General features: G+C 47.6%; 1 long non-coding RNA gene across 1 annotated transcript; it reads left to right on the forward strand.

The window, feature by feature from the left end:
* Positions 1-1,989: 1,989 nt before the first annotated feature.
* LOC129385393 (uncharacterized) lies at positions 1,990-13,368 on the forward strand. The gene is made up of 4 exons (XR_008612936.2): positions 1,990-2,035; positions 10,050-10,219; positions 11,901-12,021; positions 13,150-13,368. It is a non-coding gene; the product is annotated as an uncharacterized lncRNA (long non-coding RNA).
* The last annotated feature ends 10,249 nt before the right edge of the window (positions 13,369-23,617 follow it).

Here is a 23,617-nt window from a genome sequence, read left to right on the forward strand (position 1 = left end):
CCCATTTATGTGTCCTAGTAAAGTCTAAGAACAGTTTAGACCCTTTGGCGTGCCCCTTCTGCCACACAACAATAATCGTCATCTGCCTTGATGGGTATCCTTACTTTAACGCTGCGAGCCCAGAACTTTCCAGTAACGAACGGCACGCGCGTTACCAGCATGTCGGGAATGCTATGTCATACTGATAACGCGCGTGCCGTTCGTTACTGGAAAGTTCCGGGCTCGCAGAGTTAAAGAAAGGAAACGCATCAAGGCAGATGACGACTATCGTTGTGTGGCAGAAGGGGCACGCCAACGGGTGTAAACTGTTCTTAGAGTGTAGAACCCTGGGAGTGTAAGCCAGCGCCACCACTCACAGACCTTGGCGGCGGACGTGGAGCGTCCTTTTTGCCGCAGGCGTCACGAGAACGTGATCTTTTTGGGTGAAGGCAATAAACCCACACATGCTACCTGAAGGCATTATTGTTGCCGTATTCGAGACCCTCGTTATGTAATAAACGAGAAGAAAGGGGCTAACCGAGGGACCCGATTTTTATTAATCATATATCATCAGAAGCCAACAAACACTGACACCAAGGACAACATAGGGGAAGTTACTTATGCTTAATAAATGAAATAAAGAAACGACAAATTAATGGAAACTAAAGTAGATGAAAAAACAACTTGCCGCAGGTGGGCACCGAACCCACAACCTTCGCATGAGTGTATGGGTGTATGAGTGTATGGTTTCACTGAATATCTTTTGCTTGGGCGTTTTTTTTTTTTCTGCCACATGGTGGCCATGGCCTTGCGGATACGCCACGCTTGTTTCATGGGTTTCCTACAGAACCGGTGTGGCTCATTAAGACGCTTTAGCTACACTCTAAAAAAAGTTTGCACCATATGGCGTCTATATCTCACACACAACGATTAACGTCATCTGTCTTGTCCGCATTTCATTTCTTTAACGCGGCGAGCCCGGTATTTTCCAGTAACGAACGGCATGCGCTGTTATCAGCATGACATAGCATTCCCGACAGAAAGTAGCTGGCGCGGCGTTTTCAAGAAAGGAAACGCATCAAGGCAGATGACGATTATCGTTGTGTGGCAGATATACACCCCAAAGGGTGCAAAGTTTTTTTAGAGTGCAGCTACCCAAATACATGTAAAACGCAGAAATGCTTTTATGAGAAATCCGCCAAACCGATTTGAATCAAATTTGTAGCCACCATGTGTACTTGGCGTACCATCGCGTCGACTGAGGCCAAGTTGTTTTGGAAACGCGCAGTCACGGTGTATTTTTGCTCTTAAGGTGCAAGAAATAATGCCCGGGGAGGGAGGGAGGGATGCTTGCAAATCGGATGTTTTCTTCAGATTCTATTGCATTGTTTGGGAGGAGTCTTTGCTACGAAATGTGCGAAATAGTGAATTTATCTGTAATGCAGCTCATTCACCACTTACGCACGTTTCGCCTCTACACGCAATATTCCTGTTAGGTCAATATACCAAAATGATACATGCTTGTAATTTGCTTTTCTTCAGCTGATGGCGTCCGGTGCAGCTTCGTACGGCAACGACTGCTGCTTACCTGGTGTCAAAACCTTTGGATGAAGGCAGAAGCCCGGAACGAGCATTTATATAGAGCAAAATAAACATTTCATTATTTCAGAAGACGTCTTGCGTTTTCTTTGTGAAATTGCACGTAACAGATTCGGCGGCGTCTTGCAAAGGTCGTTCGCAATCGTTTTTACTATATAAAACGATTCCACGCCAAGGCCACGCATGGTGCAACAGAAGCGAAAAAAATAATAATAAATGCCGAGCAGCGGAGCCGGCGCGGCGTGTAACAACTGGTGTTCAAAACGCGCGCGCTCAGAACCGAAACCGGAAGGTGTTAAAACTATCCGCTTGGTGTGCTACAGTCAATTCGGCCGCTGGGACGCTCATCTTTCTCTATGGGACGCTCTTGTAGAAAAATCTCTATGACCAATCAGTTGCTTGTGGTTGTGGGTTGGACCGGTCTTTTCCCTGGCGCTTGCGGTGTGGGACGCAGAAGGTAAGCGTTGCAACTCTGGGGCGTTTGTGTAGACGTTGGGTGGTTTGAGCTTGATTCTTGGCAATAATTAAGCGTCGTCCCGTTGACAGGTATCCGCTGCCGTCACCGCGCGTTGGTGCTACTTTATCCGGTATATCGCGTCTCGAGAGTGTCCTCACATATGTACTCCGTTTCAGAAAATCAGGTGCAACGCTGTCGAGGCTAGTGATACCTTTTGCAGTGGCTGCGTCCACACGTAGAAATAGTTTGGTGTTCTTCCTTGTCTCGTGCTGTACTCTGGCGTCGAAAGTAGCACTCGCTATTATCTGCAATGATCGCATGATGGCCAATGAGGTGTGATCACGCCACCTGCGTGATAGCCAGTAGCATGATGCAACATGTCTTTCGAACGCTATACGAGTCGAATAAACGCCACGTTGACTAGACTCTCCCACCCGGCACAAGCGTCTCCGCCAACCTCACTGCGTCGTCCTCCCAGACGCTGGGCCCCTCCGTCGGCCGGCTTCGGGTGCGACGGTACAGAATGGCGACGAGGATTCACAAGAACCTACAGTGTGTGAAATGCCGTGACAACGCTACTTATCTACGTCACTTCTCTCCTATTTTCTCGCGTGCCTTGGGAGCTTCTCCGAATGCTTCAGCTGGCGTCGACCTACGCCTTTCGTCTACGGCCATCTTGGCAACGCCATATTTCCTTCCTCCTTCAGCTTCCCTAGGCCTACTTCTGCTTGCGATGATACAGAATGGCGATGACGATTTATAAAAATCTGCTGCCCCTCAAATGCCGTGAACACGTTACTTATCTACGTCAGTTTTCTACTACTACCTCGCATGCCTTCGGAGCTTCTCCGAATGCTTCAGCTGGCGTCGGCCTAGGCCTTCGTCTGCGGCCATCTTCGGAGACGCTATATTGCCTGCTTCCTTCGGATTTCCTAGTCGTATGCTTCTGCATGCAACGCTACAGGATGGCGTCTTTTTAAACCTTCCTCTGTTCCTCGAAATACCTGGCACTCCTCCGATTCCTTGGTACCGATGGAAGAAAACTTTCCTGGTGCATATTAAAGCGGCCGGACGGCGCGGATGGGAGGACGAGCGTCGAGCGTCGACGCTCATCAGCGTTTTGGGCAGGGACGTGCAGCGAAAACCCTTCGCGGCAGAGTAACTGGTTGAGGCACAAGCGACAACTGCACCTGCAACGGAAGGACGAAATGCGGTCCAGACGCCCAGTACGTCGACTACGGAGGCAACGGCTACGACGAGCAAGTACGAGTAGCTGCTGAAACTCGTGGATCGGCTAATCTCGGAAACTACAAATGTCCTGGCGCAGAGACATCTGTTCATAAGCCGAATCAGCTACCGGGTGAGCGTTTCATGGAATAGGTCACGGCCCTCAAGGAGAAATAGCTCGCTTGCAAATTCGATGCTTCGTACGACGACCGGATCCGAGATAATTCATAGAATCGCAAACCGACATATGCAAACTTTTTTCGCCCACGGCGAACATTTGACCTTGGATAAAGCCGAAGAAATCAGCCAAGAATCGGAGGCGACGTAGAATGCCAACCAAGCGTTCGGCGACGCCGAAAGCGTTCAGCCGGTCGGAGGTGCGCAAGATGGCGGTTCGGCTGCGCGGCGTTCGGGTCAATATGGCCATGGCCTCCCGCCCGTCAAGATGGGTCAGCGTACTCAAGATAGCCGTGCGTGCTCGAACACCTGCCCGACGCGTCGCAGGAAGGCGTCCGAACCAGGCACAATTGCCCATTTAAAATCGTTCATGTTCTACGCGTCAAATCGGTCCATGTTACCGGTGTGGCGGCTTGTGGCACTTGGCGTCTTCAGGGATTGTCTGGCCGGGAGCAAAACTTGTAAGTTCTGCCGCATCAAAGGACCCCTGGCTACCGTTTGACGATGAAAAAAGGCGCATCGCCAGTTCAAGATGTTGCTCCAGTGCAAACGGTACGCGTCCAAACGGCATCGGTTCCCTCCGTGATTTAATACTTCACTTTCCAGCACGAGGTACTTTAGCGTTTCCCTGGAAGTTAGTCAGCTGTAATCACGCCTTCTGGGTGATAGCCAGTGGCGTGATGCAACATATTCTTAACATGCTATAAAAGCCGAATAAACGTCACGTGGACCCTTTCATATGCAGGAAGAAGCGACTCCGCCAGCCTCACTGCGTCGTACTCCCAGACGCTGGGACCCTCCGTCGGCCGGCCTCGGGTGCGACGCTGCATTCTTGATCGCTGCGTTCTTTATCGTAAATATTGAATGAAAAACGTCTTAATCCTCAGAAACAAACTGTGCTATACGGTTATCTAATGCGTTGTTTTATTTCAATTTGTTTTTCATTGCGTTGTTTTTTGGCAGCCTCATGTGCAAGCTCGCGCGAGCATGGCACGCAGCGAGGCACGGACGCAACGCGCAGAGTGATACATTCTCGTCACCGAACTTATTGCGCAGCTTGCAGAGCGTTGCACCTGAGGTCTGAACTGGAGTGTATACAGCGTGGTGCAGACCGAACCGTTTCCGATGCTACTGCGGTAGCGGTCGAAAAGCGCGGACAAAAGATATGGAACGCCCAATCTGAAGCCTGTTGAAGGGTCTAGCTGAAGTGTTTTCATCACAAATGATTCAGCTTTTCGGTAGTGTGGCGCGCTCCAACGCTAGCTCGGAGACTGCAATCTCATTCCCTTACGGAGGTGAGAGACACGACGCTGAGCAGCTGATAGATCCTTTGCCCGTTATTGCACAATGCTCTGAAAAATCATGGGGTAGATTTCTCGCTGGCGTTACATACCGTATTTAGTCGAATGTAACGCGACACACAATAGTAACGGGAGGGTGGACTTTCCACTCAAGCGAATAAAAAATAAAAATAGAACTGCGATTGTAACGCGATATGAAATTATGAAAAAATCTGACGGCATTCTTAATTTGTAGTTAGTAAGCTAATGTTTACAAGTTCATACGGCCAGGGGCGTAGCCAGGGGTGGGGCTTATGGGACTTCAGCCCCCCCCCCCCCCCCCCCCCGGAATCGTTTTCGTGCTGTCAATGCACCGCCGACCAAAGCAACCCCCGGCCCCAAATCATTCTGGATTTTGTGTAGAATGTCTTTTTCAAGCCCGAAAAGATATTTCACCGCGAAAATTGCAAGCTTGGGATGACAAACGGGCTCACCGCGGCATCTCGCGGAATCTACGGAGCGCATGGATATCGATTCCGAAACTTTATGGGTATAAATCTCATAAACTTTTGATGTGAAAGGTGCATTGACAATTCCAAAGTATTGCTTTAGATTTTCAATTGCGGAACTTTGTGGGTCTAATGCTGTTATAAACATTTGACACAAAGGTGCATTGACTTTTTGAAAGTCTTGCATTGGAACATACAACGGGACAAGCCAAACGAACACAGTATTAGACAAGTTGACAAAGCACGCAGCGAGGTCTGATGAAACGAAGCGTTGTGGTGGTTCATTTGTGCCGTCATGTCACATAAAAAATATCATTTTTTTTAACCTATGCCAAAGAATCCACGTTAAGACGCTAAAGCCAGCCAAGGTAGCTACGTTCTTATTTATTTTTCCTACTTTGGCTTTTATTCGCGAGGACACATTGAGCGTCTTCAATTTTTTTGGTCATGCTACCCTACCCACGGGCTGCCAGAGCCAGCCATAGCGCACACGTTTTTCTCGTGTTGCCCTGACCACCGCGCGGCGCACTTCGGTGCGTGTTCGGTTTGCTCTGGCCGAGTGGATTTTCGCCTGGCAGAGTTTTAGAAATTTTTCTGGCTAGCAGACAAGAAAAAGAAACAATGGTCGCTTGCCGCCATCACTGTGGGGAATGAACGAATTGCACCGCGTTCACTTGAGGGCGACCCCTCCGGAAAGTCTTGGCTCGCCGGTGTAGGATACCGAGCAGTATGCGTATGGTTCTCTGTGGACCAAGCGTCTCACGTTTTTTTTTTTCAATATTCCTTCGGTAGCCACATTAGGCGCGCAAAGTAGGCGTTCAATTGTGGCCAACATATTTTCCTTGGGGTTTTTTAATTTCGGTGCCCCCGCCCCACACAAGGAAAAAAATACATTGTTGCGGCGCAGCGAATTGTTGCATGGTGAAAGTTCAATTTTGTTACTTCTTCCTTTGCGGAATGTAATGGGCCATGGGACGCTTCAGTCGCCGGATACTCTTATTATTGCGATATCAATTATATGGACACCCCAAGCGCATTTCTGCCGTCGCCGTCGCCCTCATATTTCGTATAAAGTCCAAGGGCGATAACATCGTTACCGAGCGCCGCATGCTGTATGTGCGAGTGAAGGCGTATGGGAAGGGGGGGCTGGAATGGGTGAGCCGACGATGGTGACTCAGTCTTGTGTGCGCAAAGGAGAGCATGGTTGAACATGGTTTCGTGACATATTGGAAACTCCAAAATTTGAACAGCGTGGTGCCGTGAAGTTTTTGACTGCTGAAGGTATTTCGTAAAAATAAATTAGTCGCCGTATGGCTGCCGTGTACGTTGAACATCGCATTTCATTGGCCACTGTGAAGCGTTGGAGGAAACGGTTCAATGGAGGACGTGGAAGTTCCAAAGACGATCCAAGACGGGTCTAAAGCCATCGTGAAATCACCCTTAACAAAACTGAAAAAGTTGATGAGGTGATGAGACATGAACGGAGGATAAGCATCGATAAGCATCAACTGGCAGAGAGTCTGAACATCAGTCACGATTCGGTTCACGCCATAATTCATGAACATCTCTGTCATCGGCTTTTGTGTGCGCAATGGATGCCCAAGATTTTGAACCACGGCCAGAAGACGGAGAAGTTTGGCGCTGCCTTGACTCATCTGATCCGGTATCGCAATGAGGATGACGACTTCTTGTTTGCAATTGTGATCGGGGACGAACCATGGTACTACTACTACGAGCCTGAAACACGACGGCAAAGCTTACAGTGGAAACATTCGAATTTACCACCCCCAAAGAACGCAAAGGCCGGCATTTCCGCCGGGAAGGTGTTGACTTTTTTTCGGTCGTCTGGGGCTATTACTGATAGAATTTGCTAAGTCTTGAGAGACTATTGATTGTTTCCGATATTGTGAAACACCGGAACGGCTGCGTGTCGCAATCAAGAACAAACAACGTGGAAAATTGACGAATGGGGTCATCTTGTTCCACGACAATGCCCGTCCCCACGTCGCTGATGTGGTTAATACAAAACTAAGAAAGTTCAAGTGGGACACGCTGCAACATCCGCCATACAGTCACAACTGTCGCCTTGCGACTTCCACATTTTGGGGCAACGAAAAAGAGCTTAACGGAACCAGATTCGTGCCGGACGATCACGTGAAAGAGTCAGACTTTTTGAAGCACCAACCCAAGGAGTTTTATGAGACGGGAATCACGCGACTCGTTAGTCAATGGGACAAATGTCCAAATTTTCATAAAGATTACTTTTAAATAAACTACCTCGTTTGTCATATATTCGCAATGGCTCACATTCATTTGACTCGCCCTCGTATATCTTGCAGAACTGCTTTCTATACGTGCTCTCTGTTGCGACTATAATTTCGGTGCAATTACGATACACGACCGATGACAACAGCTCCTCCGTTATACATCGGAACAAATGCCACTGTCATTGATATTTTGCACTGGCCGTTGCATACGTACATGAAAGTAAACACGGTTCTTGTATGACAACGTTTCATTAACATATTTGTCCTCAACTTGTTCATTTCATGGCCTTCTCATTTTTCATATCAGCGGCATGCACTGCTTTCCTGGTTTCGAACTGATATAGTTTTAAAGTTCGTGGGATATCTTCTTTACTCATTAAATAGACAAAAAACATGGAAGCATTGATATCAGTTATTTTGGGCACAATTTTTGTCTCATACAAGTATATTCTTTGATAAACAAATACATATTTTACTTGTTTTGACAGTGCGTAGCGTTAAATAATTCGTTTGCAGCATCTTTGGCAATGGCAATGCAGCTATTATTCACGTATTTTATTCCTCGGCAAATTGTTTAAGAGGAAGCTTCAGCTCGGGACCAATCCGACGTGGTCTATTCAAACACATGTAAAACACAGAAACACTTTTCTGAGATAATTCTGCTAATCGCCTTTAATGAACTTTGTTGCATTTGAGCTTTGTTGCATTTGAGAGAGAAAGCTAAATTCTTGTGTCTCTTAGAAAAGGAATTTCTATTTAGGGGCTGAATTTAAAAAATATTTTAAAAACATTTTGAAAAATTCGATAGGTACAAAAAATAAAAGCACGACATTTACAAACTAATAGCTATGCACCAAGAACAGTTATCGCGGTTCTGTAAACAGCATCTATTATAAGAGTCAAAGCGGACAAATTTGTTATGTCAATTTGTATCTTACGTGAATTGGTTACGTTGTGTACAAGGGTTCCTGCGAAAGCTGTGTTTACATAATACCAAATTTTTTGAGATTCATGTGTGACATATCTGTTTGTCCTCTATAGATGTACTATTAGATGCAATTCACAGAATTGTGCTATCATTATTCATTGTTGAGTTATAGACTTTTAAACTTGATAGTCTCGTTTTCTGAAAATGTGTGATTTTGGCCAATTTTTAATAAAGAATTGACCACCTAACTGAAAGATTCGAAACCAGCAGTCACTAGGATTTAAGTTTTCCTTTTAAATGCAACAAACCTCGTCAACATTGCAGGAGTGGTTGCGGTGGAAAACGAATTACCCTTTACATGCATTTAAATAGGAGCTCCCGAGCTAAAGCTTCCTCTTAAGGACGAGGCCGAGCTGCAAGGTGAGCCCACCGCCGAACAAAATTTCTGGCTACGCCACTGATATATATATATATATATATATATATATATATATATATATATATATATATATATATATGCATCTCATCTATATAAAGGAAAGTTTCTGAAGCATAATTGCAGCGCCTTGGTTTTAAAGCGCACCCGCGGTAGAGAAACGGAAGGAGATATAAGCGTGCGTGGCCATGATACGCACACGACAAACTGCCTTAAAATATTTAGAGACTTGAGAGAAAGTTTCGTTAACAACCGATAACCTGGCAATCAGCACTCTATCAATCACTGTAGTTCGGCGGCGGTGCACTATAACACAGTAATCTTCAAGTACCTCGTGAGAAAATGTTTATTTGAAATACATTGCAACTCCGCCTCCTTTCTTCTTAACACGACGTATATCTTTTGAATTATATCCTGGCCGATGAGGCAGGTCATCAGTTTTACTAATCCATGTCTCAGAAAACAACAACACATCGAAGTTAACAGATAATGACTCAACAAAAAGTACTTATGTCATCGGCCTTGCTTTTTATGCTTCTTGTGTTCATGTGCAAAGCAGCAAATGTTTTACCAGCCGTACAAAATTGCCGTGTTTGCAAATGTTTCACCAGCCGTACAAGTGACGGTAACGTAATCGGTACTGTTAGTTAAAGCTTGATCCATTCTCAATAAATATTTATCTCTCAAGATTCTACGGTGATATGGTCAAGATCTCTTTCTTCTGTAATGCGGACGACAGGCGACTCCTCATTTCTGCGTGCCAACACCCGTCCACTAGAAGTCCACACATACTTCTACCGAGCTTCCTTCTTTTTTTTTTATCGTGGCTGAGAGCAATGCCCTATTGCGCTGTGTAAGGTGTTCATTCACATAGATTGGCTTTCCTTCGCGCTGACAAAGCACAGTGGTGTCTAGCCTTCTTTTCCTGCATTTCGTGAACAAGGCATTGCGCATGTCTCCTCTTACAAAACGAACGATAATGTTTTGGATACCAGGCTTCGGGGTGCGGATCCAGTGACATGTGTCGATGTCTGTAGTGTCAATTTTTTTCGCCAACACGTTCGCCTATCTTCTGTATACAGAATGTTGCCAATGCTGTACGTCGTTCTTTTACCGTGAATTGCCAACTACCCCAAGCAACCACCGTAGAATAAAAACACTCGAATGAAAAGAAAATCTTGTCTTTCCAGGACTGAAAGCAAGCACGATGCCCTTGGTTATTGATTACAAGGCGAAGCCAGGACCTTCCACGATGCAAGGAGGACTAGACACAGCCATCACCGTCAGTGAAGTCGGGATAAATATTGATGTTTCCCGGAAATTGACTGCCCTCCTGATCAAAGAGCTGGCCTGAGCCTTCGTGAGTTCATATATGGTTTTCTAGCAAAAAAGGGAAATGCTTTGCTTTTTTGAGCTCCTGAAGGCTTCACAAATGATACTAAACAAATGTGAGGATTATAACATGCCTATTTTATTAAAAAATGTGGGACGTATATGGCCCATTGGCACATTCTGTGGATCTCGGAAGTGGGACAACACTGTCCCATTGTCTCATGAAGGCACCATGCTGAGATCACTTGTGTGCCTATTTAGTGTGAAAGGCACAAAAACAAGTGGCACACAGGGGCACCTTGCACACTCCACCCATGAACTTTGTGCGGACCTCATTTCCGGTGGTGGAGCACAATCTGCACCTTCGCCTTGTGGGTACTTTCTGTGGATTGTGGCTGCTCCTTGTAAACTGAATTTTGTCCCAGACTCCAACCATTTTTTGGCCGTTCTTTCGGCCTCCTTGTTCTTCCGGAATGGTCCTGTCTTAGCGTAGTGCCTGAACGTTTGTCCATTTATGAGTTGCCGTCCTAGAACAAGCCAGAACCACAAGTATGTTATGTCATTGTTGGCGCATTATTGAATGAATGCACCGACGACAGAAGCATCGAAGAGAAAATAAGATATCCTATACGCAGGATTTCTTGGAACGCCTATCAGAAGTGTAGGCATTTCGCTTTTGATCAAATTTGTCTACGGCCCACATCGACATGTTGTAGTCTGCCAGGGCTTTTGTGCAGATCACAGCACCGAAGAGCCATTGGCCAGCTTCCGTGACACGATGAAACTGTCGGATCATGGAAATTCGACAAGAGGTGAACATCTTTAGTTTCACGCCACTGATAGGCATTGACCTGGCCTTTGGAGTGCCACAGGTACTCTCCCTTCTTTAGCTTGTCGTTTCGCTTCAATTCTTCCGGCAAGTCATTTCTGTTGGTGCGAACCGTCCCTGCGGCTAGGATGCTCCTCTCAGCGAGTTTCCATTAGGCGAGTGCAGGTAAAATAGTTATCAAAGAATAGCCGCTTTCCAGGCTGCACGTTGTTGCAAAGTTCCAAAGGCCCGTTGTTGCAACTAGTAAATAAAAACTATACAAAAAAAGGAATCGCGCCCACGTGCCAAACCGTGACGCACCGATACCGCGCCCCTTCGAGGAGCATTATGGAACGCCAAAGAGGAATTTAAGCGGATGAGCAAAACGAGAACAAGCTGACAGAAGGAGAAAACGTTTCGACGGAGAGAGGGTGTTAGGTGGGTGGGTGCGGCAACCCTCTCTCCTTTAGAAGAACCCCACCTATATATACTGTGGTGAGGAAAGCATATGTCGCCTTCAACAAAAGTCCACTTGTTGAAACGTTGGCTCCTGCTTTCACCTTGTTCTCGTTTTGCTCATCGTCTTGAATTTCCATCTCCCGCCTTATCGTGTTTTCTAAAGAGGAATTTAGGAATTTACCGGCCTGGCGTTGGCATGCACAGTGCAACGATTTCTGCATTTTCGTCGCTTAATGTTGTTGTTGTGTTGCTATGTTTTTCTTGTTAAAGTTTGTTAAAATAACCATAAAAGGTTTCTGCCCCCAGGAAGTGAATCCATCGGGGTTATTTCATTATATTCTTTAATATGCTCATGTATGTTAGATATTGCTAAGATGTGCATTTACACATGGCATGTTGTTGTAAGACAGCAGAAAGACTGAAACAAATATTCCTTCTGAAGTTCATAGCACGAAGAGTGAGTGATGCAATTCTTGAAGTGGAGATTACAAATATAGAACATGCGAGACAAGCGTGTAAGGAAATGGCAGCAATTGGACACAAAGACCACTCTGAAGAACTAGGTAAGTGATTCCCCGTATCTCAAAATCTATGATTCCAGAGAATTCCCTATGTATGATACGATTCCATAGAAGAGTTTGACATTCTGCACCAAGAGACACGCAGGACCAACTGCGCCTACATAGAAGCGAGCGGAGCTCATAATGTGGGTAATCCATTGCCTGCATAGTCTTGGGCGCATCGCACTGCAGTGGTGCTCTAGATGATGAATGCTCCACAGCCCTTGCATACGTAATTTACTACTGCTCAGGCTCTAATTACTTCACATGCTTGAAACTTCGTCTACGCCTGGTCCATAACTTGCCCCTAATTTTAATCAACTGTAAGCAAGGCTTCATGTTTAGTCCAGCGAAGATGCAGGGGAAACATTCTACAAAACTTGTTAATATCCAAACAAATAGGGACCCAACAATTATTGGCAACGCATCTAATTACACCATAAATGTTAACTGTGGCAGGGCTTGCACTTAATATACATTGCATTTCCGTTGCCATAGAACTCACTAGCGACATTACGAACTAAGCTGATGACGGCCATGCGACACTTTTGAAAACTTGCTGTTTTTTTTTTATTCTTAGTCGTAATTGCACGCTGTAACTAACTGCAGTTTCTTTAACTTGTACAAAGTGTCATTTTACCATGTTTTAAGGCCATGCTGCTTGCATAGTCACCCTTGCGGCCGAGCATAGGCTTTAATTATTATTGTACGTATTTATTATAAATTCGCAAGCATACTTTCAATTACTTCACACAGTAACAGTAGTAAGACGCGCAAAACACACTTCATGATTGATGTCAGCTATTGGGTCCGTGTTTTCTCAGCAAGCCCAAGACGTGGTTCATAGACCCTTTAACCGAGTCTCTTTACACCAAAAAAAGAGTGTACTGACTGTTGATCCATTTCATTCTAGGATAAAATGTTGGCAACCTTAATGATAAAAACATGATAAACTACGTACAGCGTGAAGGACAAGGACCGTGAGACTACATACACTGCGCTGTGTATGTCGCCTGTTGCAATCCTTGTCTTTCGCGCTGTACGTCCTTTTTTGCCGTGAATTACCAACTACCCCAAGCAACCACCGTAGAATAAAAACACTCGAATGAAAAGAAAATCTTGTCTTTCCAGCACTGAAAGCAAAAACGATGCGCTTGGATTTTAATTACAAGGCGAAGCCAGGACCTTCTACCATGGAAGGAGGATTGGACACAGTGATCACCGTCAGTGCAGTCGGGATAAATATTGATGTTTCCCGGAAATTGACTGCCCTCCTGATCAAAGAGCTGGCCTGAGCCTTCGTGAGTTCGTATATGGTTTTCTAGAAAAAAAGGGAATGCTTTGCTTTTTTGAGCTCCTGAAGGCTTCACAAATGATACTAAACAAATTTGAGGATTATAACATGCCTATTTTATTAGAAAAAAGTGGAACGTATATGGCCCCTTGGCACATTCCGTGGATCTGGGAAGTGGAACAACTGTCCCATTGTCTCATGAAGGCACCATGCTGAGATCACTTGTGTGCCTATTTTGTGTGAAAGGCACCAAAACAAGTGGCACACAGGGTATCCTTGCACACTCCACACATGAACTTTGTGCGGGCCTCATTTGCTGTGGTGGAGCACCACCTGCACCTTCGCCTTGTGGGTACTTTCTGTGGATTGTGGCCGCTCCTTGTAAACGGAAGTTTCTCCGAGACTCCAACCATTTTTTCGCCGTTCTTTCAGCCCTCCTTGTTCTTCCGGAATGGTCCTGTGTTAGTGTAGTGCCTGAACATTTGTCCATTTATGAGTTGCCGTCCTAGAACAATCGAGAACCAAAAGTATGTTATGTCATTGTTGGCGCATTATTGAATGAATGCATCGACGACAGAAGCATCGAAGAGAAAATAAAATATCCTATACGCAGGATTTCTTGGAACGCCTACCAGAAGTGTAGGCATTTCGCTTTTGATCAAATTTGTCTACGGGCCCCATCAACATGTAGTCTGCCAGTGCTTTTGGGCAGATCACAGCCACCGAAGAGCCATTGGCCAGCTTCCGTGACATTTCTAAACTGTCGGATCATGGAAATTCGACAAGAGGTGAACATCTTTAGTGTCACGCCACTGATAGGCATTGACCTGGCCTTTGGAGTGCCACAGGTATTCTAGCTTCTTTAGCTTGTCGTTTCGCTTCAATTCTTCGGGCAAGTCCTTTCTGTTGGTGCGAACCGTCCCTGCGGCTAGGATGCTCCTCTCAGCGAGAGTTTCCATTAGGCGAGTGCAGGTAAAATAGTTATCAAAGAATAGCCGCGTTGCAGGCTGCACGTTCTCTGACAGAGAAAGTACGACATGCTCACCAAGGCTTTCATTGACCGGTCTTTGTGCGTTCTTCCCTTCATACACCTGAAATTGCAGCGAATAGCCTGTCTTTGAGTCGGCCCTGCACCAGACTTTATACCCTCTTTTTATGGGCTTCATTGGAAGGTACTGTTTCATACTGGATCTTCCTTTGAAAGCAACCATGCTCTCGTCAGTTGCCTGATGAGAGGACGGCGAGTACTCTTCCTGAAATTTCTTGTTCAGTTTATCCATAAGGGGACGCAGCTTAGCAAGCCTGTCATACATTTTCTCCCCTTTTCTTTTCTTTGCTTGGGTCGTTTACACGAAGGGAGTTCATGATATACTGGAATCGCTCGAAAGACATCACCTTGGCGATTTTTTCGCAGTTGAAAAGAGAATCACGGCTCCAGTAATGATGAAAGTGATGTCTTTGTGACAGGCTACAAGTTTCGAGAGTCTGTCGTATTGTGGCTTGTCGCGAACTTCGAGAAGGAGATCGCCGCTTCCCATCTTTGTTACTTTGTAACCTCGGCCTATTGCTTCTGTGAGGGATTTGGCTACAAGAAAAGGTGATATCATTCTGACTGTCTTAGTTTCGTGTTGACTGTGAACAACGTGGTATATTGGAAAGGAGTCTTTTGGTTGCATGAAAAAGCAGTATGGTTCATCGGTGCGGCCACTCTTCAGGGAGCGATCGGGCAGTGGGGGAAAAGCGTTTGCCATACAAGGTTTGGAAATTTGGCGGCGATGGTGGCCACCCACCACCGAGCCCAACAAGGGGACGCTACAAGTTCGGGAAAATACCTGCAGACGCCAGCCATGCATCGCCGCTATAACCTAATATAAAATAACCAAGTTTGGATAATTACGCCAGGTTAACCCTTGCCGCCCAGAATACGCAAGTGAGAAGAAGTGATAAGGAGACAGGAAAGAAGAAACAGCGAGAGAGAAAGCAAAAGATTGAAGAGGGGGACAGGAAAAGGCGACTGCCGATTTCCTCCAGGTGGGTCAGTCTGGAGGTGCCGTCTATGTGAAGCCGAGGCCAAAGAGGTGTGTTACCTCCGCCGGGGGGACTTAAAGGTCTAAACACCCAGCATCGGCTCAACCTCCAGGATCCCCCTTTCCCCCAGACACGGCTAAGCCACGCACGGCTACACGCGGGAGGGTCCAACCCTCGTGTGATCGGGTACGTGGTGTCGCAACACACCAAACGCCTGCTGACGCAGACGCCCCTGTGGGGTTTAGTGTTCATTAAAGACAAAATAATAACTATAGCAAACAGAAAATATATGCTTGGTTTGTTCTTAGATTTTAAAAAGGCTTTTGACTGCATTCATCATGAAATATTGCTTAATAAATTGTCAAGGTAGGATATAAGGGGGACGGCATTAGAACTAGTAGCGAATTATTTGAAAGATCGTTTTCAAGTAGTCAAGGTAAATAATATATTTTCTTCCAAAGAAATGTTAGCACAAGGTGTACCACAAGGACCAATTCTAGGGCCATTTTTGTTTTTGGTTTATGTAATTGATCTAGTAAATATTCCTGATTCCCCTGAAATAATCTTGTATGCAGACGACAGAAACGTGTTCTTCGCATCTACAGAGCTACAAACACTCGAAACAAATGTAAACCTTTATCTGTCAGTTCTTTCATGCTAGCTAAGGGTCAACCGAATGCACTGAAATACAAAAAAGACGACATACATCATATTTTATGAAGTTCAAATAATTTTAATCGAAGATTTGAAAATTATATTTGTAGGAGAGTCTATTAATAGAGTCCAAACACAAAAATTTCTTCGTATAATATTTGAAGAACACCTATCCTGGAATGCTCATATTGACACGTGTACTTATATTTATCGGGCGACCCCGTTTCGCCGCCTAACAAATCTTATCGCACAGCGCGGGACGCGCTTGCATGTACCGAAGTTTCTGGAAAGTTATCGATGCTTCTATCCGCAGTCTGTTGTCGCCGAGCCTTGTATTATCTGATTTCATCGCGTAACTCGAATGTTGTAGAACCTTGTGGAATGCATGCGGGTCCCAACGATTAGTCTGGAACATTCGACGACTGTTGTATAAAAGCCGACGCGCTTGACCCGCTGATCAGATTTTCGACGATCGCCGACCGTGTTCGCCGCCATCGTTGTGCTATTAGTGTAGCCTGTTTTGTGGGCACAGGTTCGCCCAATAAAAGTTATTTTTCTCGTTCACAGTATTGCTACTGTGTTCTTCTACGTCACCACCACGTGACATCTGGTGGAGGTGCTTTTCGTTCATGTACCGGACGCCCCCGACAAGCCGTGATCCAAGCCCGGACCACAAAGAGAGCACCAACGTAGTCCCGGAGCATCGAGCAAGCCGCCGTCTTCAACAGCTGCCCCCGGAGCACGGACTTCTACCTGAGAAGACCAAAAAGATTGTGGACAAGGCAACCCCAATGGCAGCCCCAACGTCCCCCATCGTGCTGCAGCAGCCCAGGGAACCTCCGACGTTCCGCGGATCAACATTCGAGGACCCGGAAACCTGGCTCGAAACGTATGAGAGGGTCGCTAAGTTTAACAGTTGGGACAGCGACGACAAGCTGCGGCATGTCTATTTCGCGTTGGAAGACGCCGCCAGGACGTGGTTCGAGAATCGGGAAGCCACCTTAACGACGTGGGACCTTTTCCGAAGCGGCTTCTTGCACACGTTTACAAGCGTCGTGCGACAAGAGCGAGCCCAAGCTCTACTAGAAACCAGAGTGCAGCTGCCAAACGAGACGATCGCGATCTTCACGGAGGAGATGGCCCGTCTTTTCCGGCACGCCGACCCGGAAATGTCGGAGGAGAAAAAAGTTCGCTTCCTGATGCGCGGCGTCAAACAAGACCTTTTCGCCGGACTTATTCGTAACCCGCCGAAGACTGTGGCTGAGTTTTCTGCAGAGGCATCGACGATCGAGAAAACTCTGGAGATGCGCACCCGGCAATATAACCGCCAGGGGCACACGCCGCAGTATGCCATCCAAGGACTGGGTTCGGACGACCTTCAAGAGACCATCAGGGCCATTGTGCGCGAAGAACTGCGCAAGGTCCTGCCTTCGTCGCAGCCTCAAGTAGCTTCGATCGCCGACATCGTGAAAGAAGAGTTGCACCGATCGCTTGGAGTTCCTGAGGCGCAACCACAAGTACCGCAGCCTCAGCCAGAAGCGATGACTTACGCCGCCGTCGCACGTCGTCAAGGTCCCCCTCCGCGACCGCGCCAGGGCCCTGCAACGCCCCAATTCCGTCGTCCGCCGCCGCCGCCGCCAGTACGACCACCCGTCGCCCAGCGCACCTACGCGAGGAAGACGGACATTTGGCGCGCCCCCGACCACCGCCCGCTCTGCTACCATTGCGGCGAAGCCGGCCATGTTTACCGCCGATGCCCATACCGCGAGCTGGGATTGCGAGGCTTCGCCGTCAACGCGCAGCGCCCGAGGGAAGGTGAACGCCCTCGTGACATCGCCGACTACCTCGCCGCTACTCAGTGGAGCCCTCGACGACCGTCCCGTTCGCCGTCGCCAGGCCGCTACCTGTCGCCACAGCGCCGACCATACACTGGCCCAGCCCGGGGCCAGTCCGTCAGCCCATATCCGGAAAACTAAAAGCAGCAACCGATGGAGGTGCGGTTGCTGTTCGTCGAACTGACGAAGATCCTCCGCCGCCGACGAAGACGCCGAAAAGCCTATCTCGACGACATAACAACGACGACACACCGCCGTCCCGACGAAGTATGGCAGGAAAGAACACGCTGACGAATGACCACCTGACGACGCCACGTACCAACCACAGGTCAACGCGACGCAGCCGTGATCCGACGCCGAGGCCTAACTGTAACGCAAGACAAAGAACCACCGACCTCGACGTGCTTCTCGACGGCCACGCAGTCACCGCCTTAGTAGACACAGGAGCCGATTACTCTGTCATGAGTGGGACCATCGCAGCCCAATTGAAGAAAGTTAAGACTGCATGGGAAGGCCCGTTAATTCGGACCGCTGGAGGACACCTCATCACACCGAGTGGAATCTGCACGGCAAGAATTACCATTCATGACCGGACTTACCCTGCCACCTTCGTTATCCTGCAACAGTGTTCACGAGATGTCATTCTCGGCATGGACTTCCTGAATCAACATGGCGCAGTCATCGACCTGAAGTCGAAATCTATAACGCTGTCACAAGATCAAGCGATACCGCCGGAGAGCTGTCGTAGTCACCACGCCTTGAGTGTGCTCGAAGATCAAGTGAGCATCCCGCCGCGCTCCAGCATTATTATTTCCGTCGGCACTGAAACACCCGCTGACGTAGAAGGCCTCATCGAGGGCGACCAACATCTACTGCTCGACCGTGAAATTTGCGTCGCAAGAGGGATCGCTCAACTCCACGGAGGGCAAGTGGAAGTTATGCTAACCAACTTCAGCCATGAGTTCAAGCACATCAACAAGGGCACGACAATCGCATACATCGAGGAAATTTTGGAAACCAGCAATGCCTTTGTCCTCTCGGATTCAGCCGCATCTACCCCGATGAGCATTGTCCCCGAACCAGACTTCGACGTGAATCCAAGTCTTGCTATGAGTAAGCAGCAACAGATCAGAAGTCTTCTCCGACGATACAAAGACTGCTTTTCGACGTCATCGAGGATTCGACAAACACCAGTTGCAAAGCATCGCATAATAACCGAAGAGAGCGCTCGACCACTCCGCCAGAGCCCTTACCGAGTTTCGACGCGAGAACGTGAAGCTATTAGGCAACAAGTCGACGAAATGCTGCGCGACGACATCATCCAGCCGTCGAAAAGCCCGTGGGCCTCTCCTGTAGTCCTGGTAAAGAAAAAGGACGGAACCCTACGCTTCTGCGTCGATTATCGTCGACTGAACAAGATCACGAAGAAGGATGTGTACCCCCTTCCACGGATAGACGACGCATTGGATCGGCTCTGCAACGCTAAATACTTCTCGTCGATGGACCTCAAGTCTGGCTACTGGCAAATAGAAGTCGACGAGAGAGATCGCGAAAAGACTGCCTTCATCACGCCGGACGGCCTCTACGAGTTCAAGGTCATGCCATTCGGACTGTGCTCGGCGCCTGCAACGTTTCAGCGCGTCATGGACACGGTGTTAGCCGGACTGAAGTGGCAGACGTGCCTTGTTTACCTCGATGACGTCGTTGTCTTCGCCGGAAATTTCGACGATCACCTTAGGCGGCTTGCGACAGTGTTAGAAGCCATCAAGTCATCAGGGCTCACTCTGAAGCCGGAAAAGTGCCGCTTCGCTTACGATGAGCTTTTGTTCCTAGGCCACGTGATCAGCAAATCAGGAGTACGCCCCGACCCACAGAAGACAGCTGCCATCGCAAAGTTCCCGCAGCCAACCGACAAGAAGGCAGTGCGCAGATTCCTTGGCATGTGTGCCTACTATAGGCGCTTTGTCAAGGACTTCTCACGCATCGCGGAGCCGCTAACACATCTGACCAAATGTGATGTCGCGTTCAAGTGGGAAACGCCGCAGGCCAAGGCATTCCAAGAAATCAAACGACGCATGCAGTCGCCGCCGGTACTTGCACACTTCGACGAGGACGCCGATACCGAAATCCACACTGACGCCAGTAGCCTAGGCCTCGGTGCCGTCCTAGTCCAGAGGAAAGAAGGACTTGAAAGGGTGATATCGTATGCTAGCCGGTCGCTGTCAAAAGCGGAAAGCAACTATTCTACGACTGAAAAGGAATGCCTCGCCATCATTTGGGCTATAGCTAAATTCCGCCCTTACCTCTATGGCAGGCCATTCAAAGTCGTCAGTGACCATCATGCATTGTGTTGGCTAGCTAACTTAAAGGACCCGTCAGGACGGCTGGCGCGGTGGAGCCTCAGACTACAAGAATATGACGTCACGGTAATATACAAGTCCGGAAGAAAACACTCCGACGCCGACTGCTTATCGCGCGCCCCCATCGATCCCCCGCCGCAGGACGACGAGGACGACGACGCCTTCCTTGGGATAATAAGCGCGGAAGACTTCACTAAACAGCAACGAGCAGACCCGGAGCTAAAAGGCCTCGTCGAGTATTTGGAAGGAAACACCGACGTTGTCCCTAGGGCATTTAAGCGCGGGTTGTCGTCGTTCACGCTGCAAAACAACCTGCTCGTGAAGAAGAACTTCTCACCAGTCCGCGCCAGCTACCTTCTTGTTGTACCGTCAGCGCTGCGTCCAGAAATACTGCACGCCCTACACGACGATCCAACCGCTGGGCACCTCGGATTCTCCCGGACGCTGTCGAGAATACAGGAAAGGTATTACTGGCCGCGTCTGACCGCCGACGTCGCCCGTTACGCCAAGACATGCCGAGACTGTCAACGACGCAAGACACCACCGACAAGGCCAGCAGGATTACTACAGCCGATCGAACCTCCTCGCCGACCATTCCAGCAGATTGGGATGGATTTGTTGGGGCCGTTTCCGATATCAACATCCGGGAATAAGTGGATCGTCGTGGCGACGGACTATCTCACCCGCTTTGCTGAAACTAAAGCTCTACCAAAAGGCAGCGCAGCCGAAGTGGCGAAATTTTTCGTCGAGAACATCCTGCTGCGACATGGTGCCCCAGAAGTCCTCATCACCGACAGAGGAACGGCTTTTACAGCAGAGCTCACCCAAGCCATTCTGCAGTACAGCCAGACAAGCCACAGGAGGACAACTGCCTACCATCCGCAGACGAATGGTCTCACGGAGCGCCTGAACAAGACCCTCGCCGACATGCTAGCAATGTACGTCGACGTCGAACACAAGACGTGGGACGCGGTCCTGCCGTACGTAACCTTTGCGTACAACACGGCGGTGCAAGAAACAACGCAGATCACGCCGTTTAAGCTGGTTTACGGCAGGAACCCGACGACGACGCTCGACGCCATGCTGCCCCACGTCACTGACGAGGACAATCTTGACGTCGCTAGCTATCTCCAGCGCGCCGAAGAAGCCCGACAGCTCGCCCGCCTACGGATCAAGAACCAACAGAGGACCGACAGCCGACACTACAACCTCCGACGACGCTTCGTCGAGTACAAGCCCGGCGACCGTGTTTGGGTATGGACCCCGATACGCCGACGAGGACTCAGTGAGAAGCTACTGCGACGCTATTTCGGACCGTACAAGATCATCCGACGTATTGGCGCACTGGACTATGAGGTCGTGCCAGACGGCATTTCGCTGTCACGGCGGCGCCGCTCACGACCTGAAATTGTCCACGTTGTGCGACTCAAGCCGTACCACGAGCGTTGACGAACTTTGGGACTTCGCGTAACTGACCTTTGGACTTGATTTCTTTTCGTTGTTTTGTTAATTATGTTTAATAAGTGTCCTTTTGTGTTTCACTCTCTTATATTTGTAGCATCGGGACGATGCTTTTTAAGAGGGGGGTATTGACACGTGTACTTATATTTATCGGGCGACCCCGTTTCGCCGCCTAACAAATCTTATCGCACAGCGCGGGACGCGCTTGCATGTACCGAAGTTTCTGGAAAGTTATCGATGCTTCTATCCGCAGTCTGTTGTCGCCGAGCCTTGTATTATCTGATTTCATCGCGTAACTCGAATGTTGTAGAACCTTGTGGAATGCATGCGGGTCCCAACGATTAGTCTGGAACATTCGACGACTGTTGTATAAAAGCCGACGCGCTTGACCCGCTGATCAGATTTTCGACGATCGCCGACCGTGTTCGCCGCCATCGTTGTGCTATTAGTGTAGCCTGTTTTGTGGGCACAGGTTCGCCCAATAAAAGTTATTTTTCTCGTTCACAGTATTGCTACTGTGTTCTTCTACGCCACCACCACGTGACAATATCAATAGTCTAGCAGTAGAGCTTGCCAAGTGTGTGGGGTGTTTATACAAAGCGGCCGCTTTTTGTTCCTCTGTGGCTAATAAAATCTATGTATTACGTACTGTTTTACTCCAAACTATGTTATGGAAATTTAGTATGGGGAACAACAACACGTGGAAATTACAATAAATTTATGGTATTACAAAAACGAGTACTACGATGCTACGAACGTTATAAAGGGAAACCGCGGGACCTCGGAACACCACCTTTATTTTTAAAGCATGATATGTTAAGAGCTGACGAAATATTTTATTACAAGCTACTACAATTTGTGCATCATGAAAAATTATACATAAATAGCAACACTCAAAATCATCTTACTACTTTAGAGAACAAAAGCGACACGTGTCAATAACACGGACTAACTATGGAAAACAATCCATAATATATACAATAACATCGCTTCTTAATAAAATGGAAAGAGATTTGAACTTCGTAGTTAGTCGAAACCTCTTTAAGAAACAGCTAAAGAAAGTATTATTAATCAATGCATCCACTTTTACTTTATCCTACTAAACAAAACATTTCCTTGTATTTGAGGTATTTTTCTTTATATTGTCTACAACACGTATTGTTAAGTTGATTATAACACTGTGCATACAAAGCTCTCGTAGTTATATTGCTAGGAAGCGTACACATTTTCAAGAGGGAATTGTGAACAATTTTTTGTTGTTGTTGTATAAATGAAAATTGACACATGCTGCGAACTTTTTTTACTATGTATGTATTATGTCTATGTGTGTTTAACCCGTACAGAGGCCTCTGTCAGGTATTGCCATACCTTTAGCTTCTGTACCTTTCTTGAAGATACAAATTCAAGAAAAATGAAGAATCTGAATCTGAATCCGAATACGACGTGAGAAATTATTCAGACGTGGAAAATTCCCTTGAAATAAGTATGGTTTGCGAGACAAATGCTTGGAAGCATTGAACTTTTCAAAAGATTAGGGGAATATGCGCTCACCGAGAGGGCAGTGTCCGCACGAGACCACACCAGGCACCTTACTGAGACATGGAGCGCTTTGTGGCCGGAACAAAGCCCCCTTCTCTGCCGGCTAAGCGCAGAAAGCGTGCGTTCCGATCGCTCAAGGCTGCGCGGACATAGTATAGCTCCAGAGTCCAGGAAAAGCTTAAACAGGTGCGAGCGCGGCACTCTTAGCGTGGGAAGCTAGCCCGAGTAACTATCTCGAGGACTGCTGCTCACGAGGGCGAAATACCTTCGTGTAATTATAATAACCCTAATAAGACTAATTTCGCAAAGAGAACGGCCCAGAGGGCTGTACTACGAGTGCTATGACTGATAATTTTCTATATATATATGGCATATATATCTGGCATAAGTATACCTAAATATGTATGGAAATTTGTGCTCGAGGTCGG

The sequence above is a fragment of the Dermacentor andersoni genome, chromosome 7 (genome assembly GCF_023375885.2).
Source record: "Dermacentor andersoni chromosome 7, qqDerAnde1_hic_scaffold, whole genome shotgun sequence".
NCBI lineage: Eukaryota > Metazoa > Arthropoda > Arachnida > Ixodida > Ixodidae > Dermacentor > Dermacentor andersoni.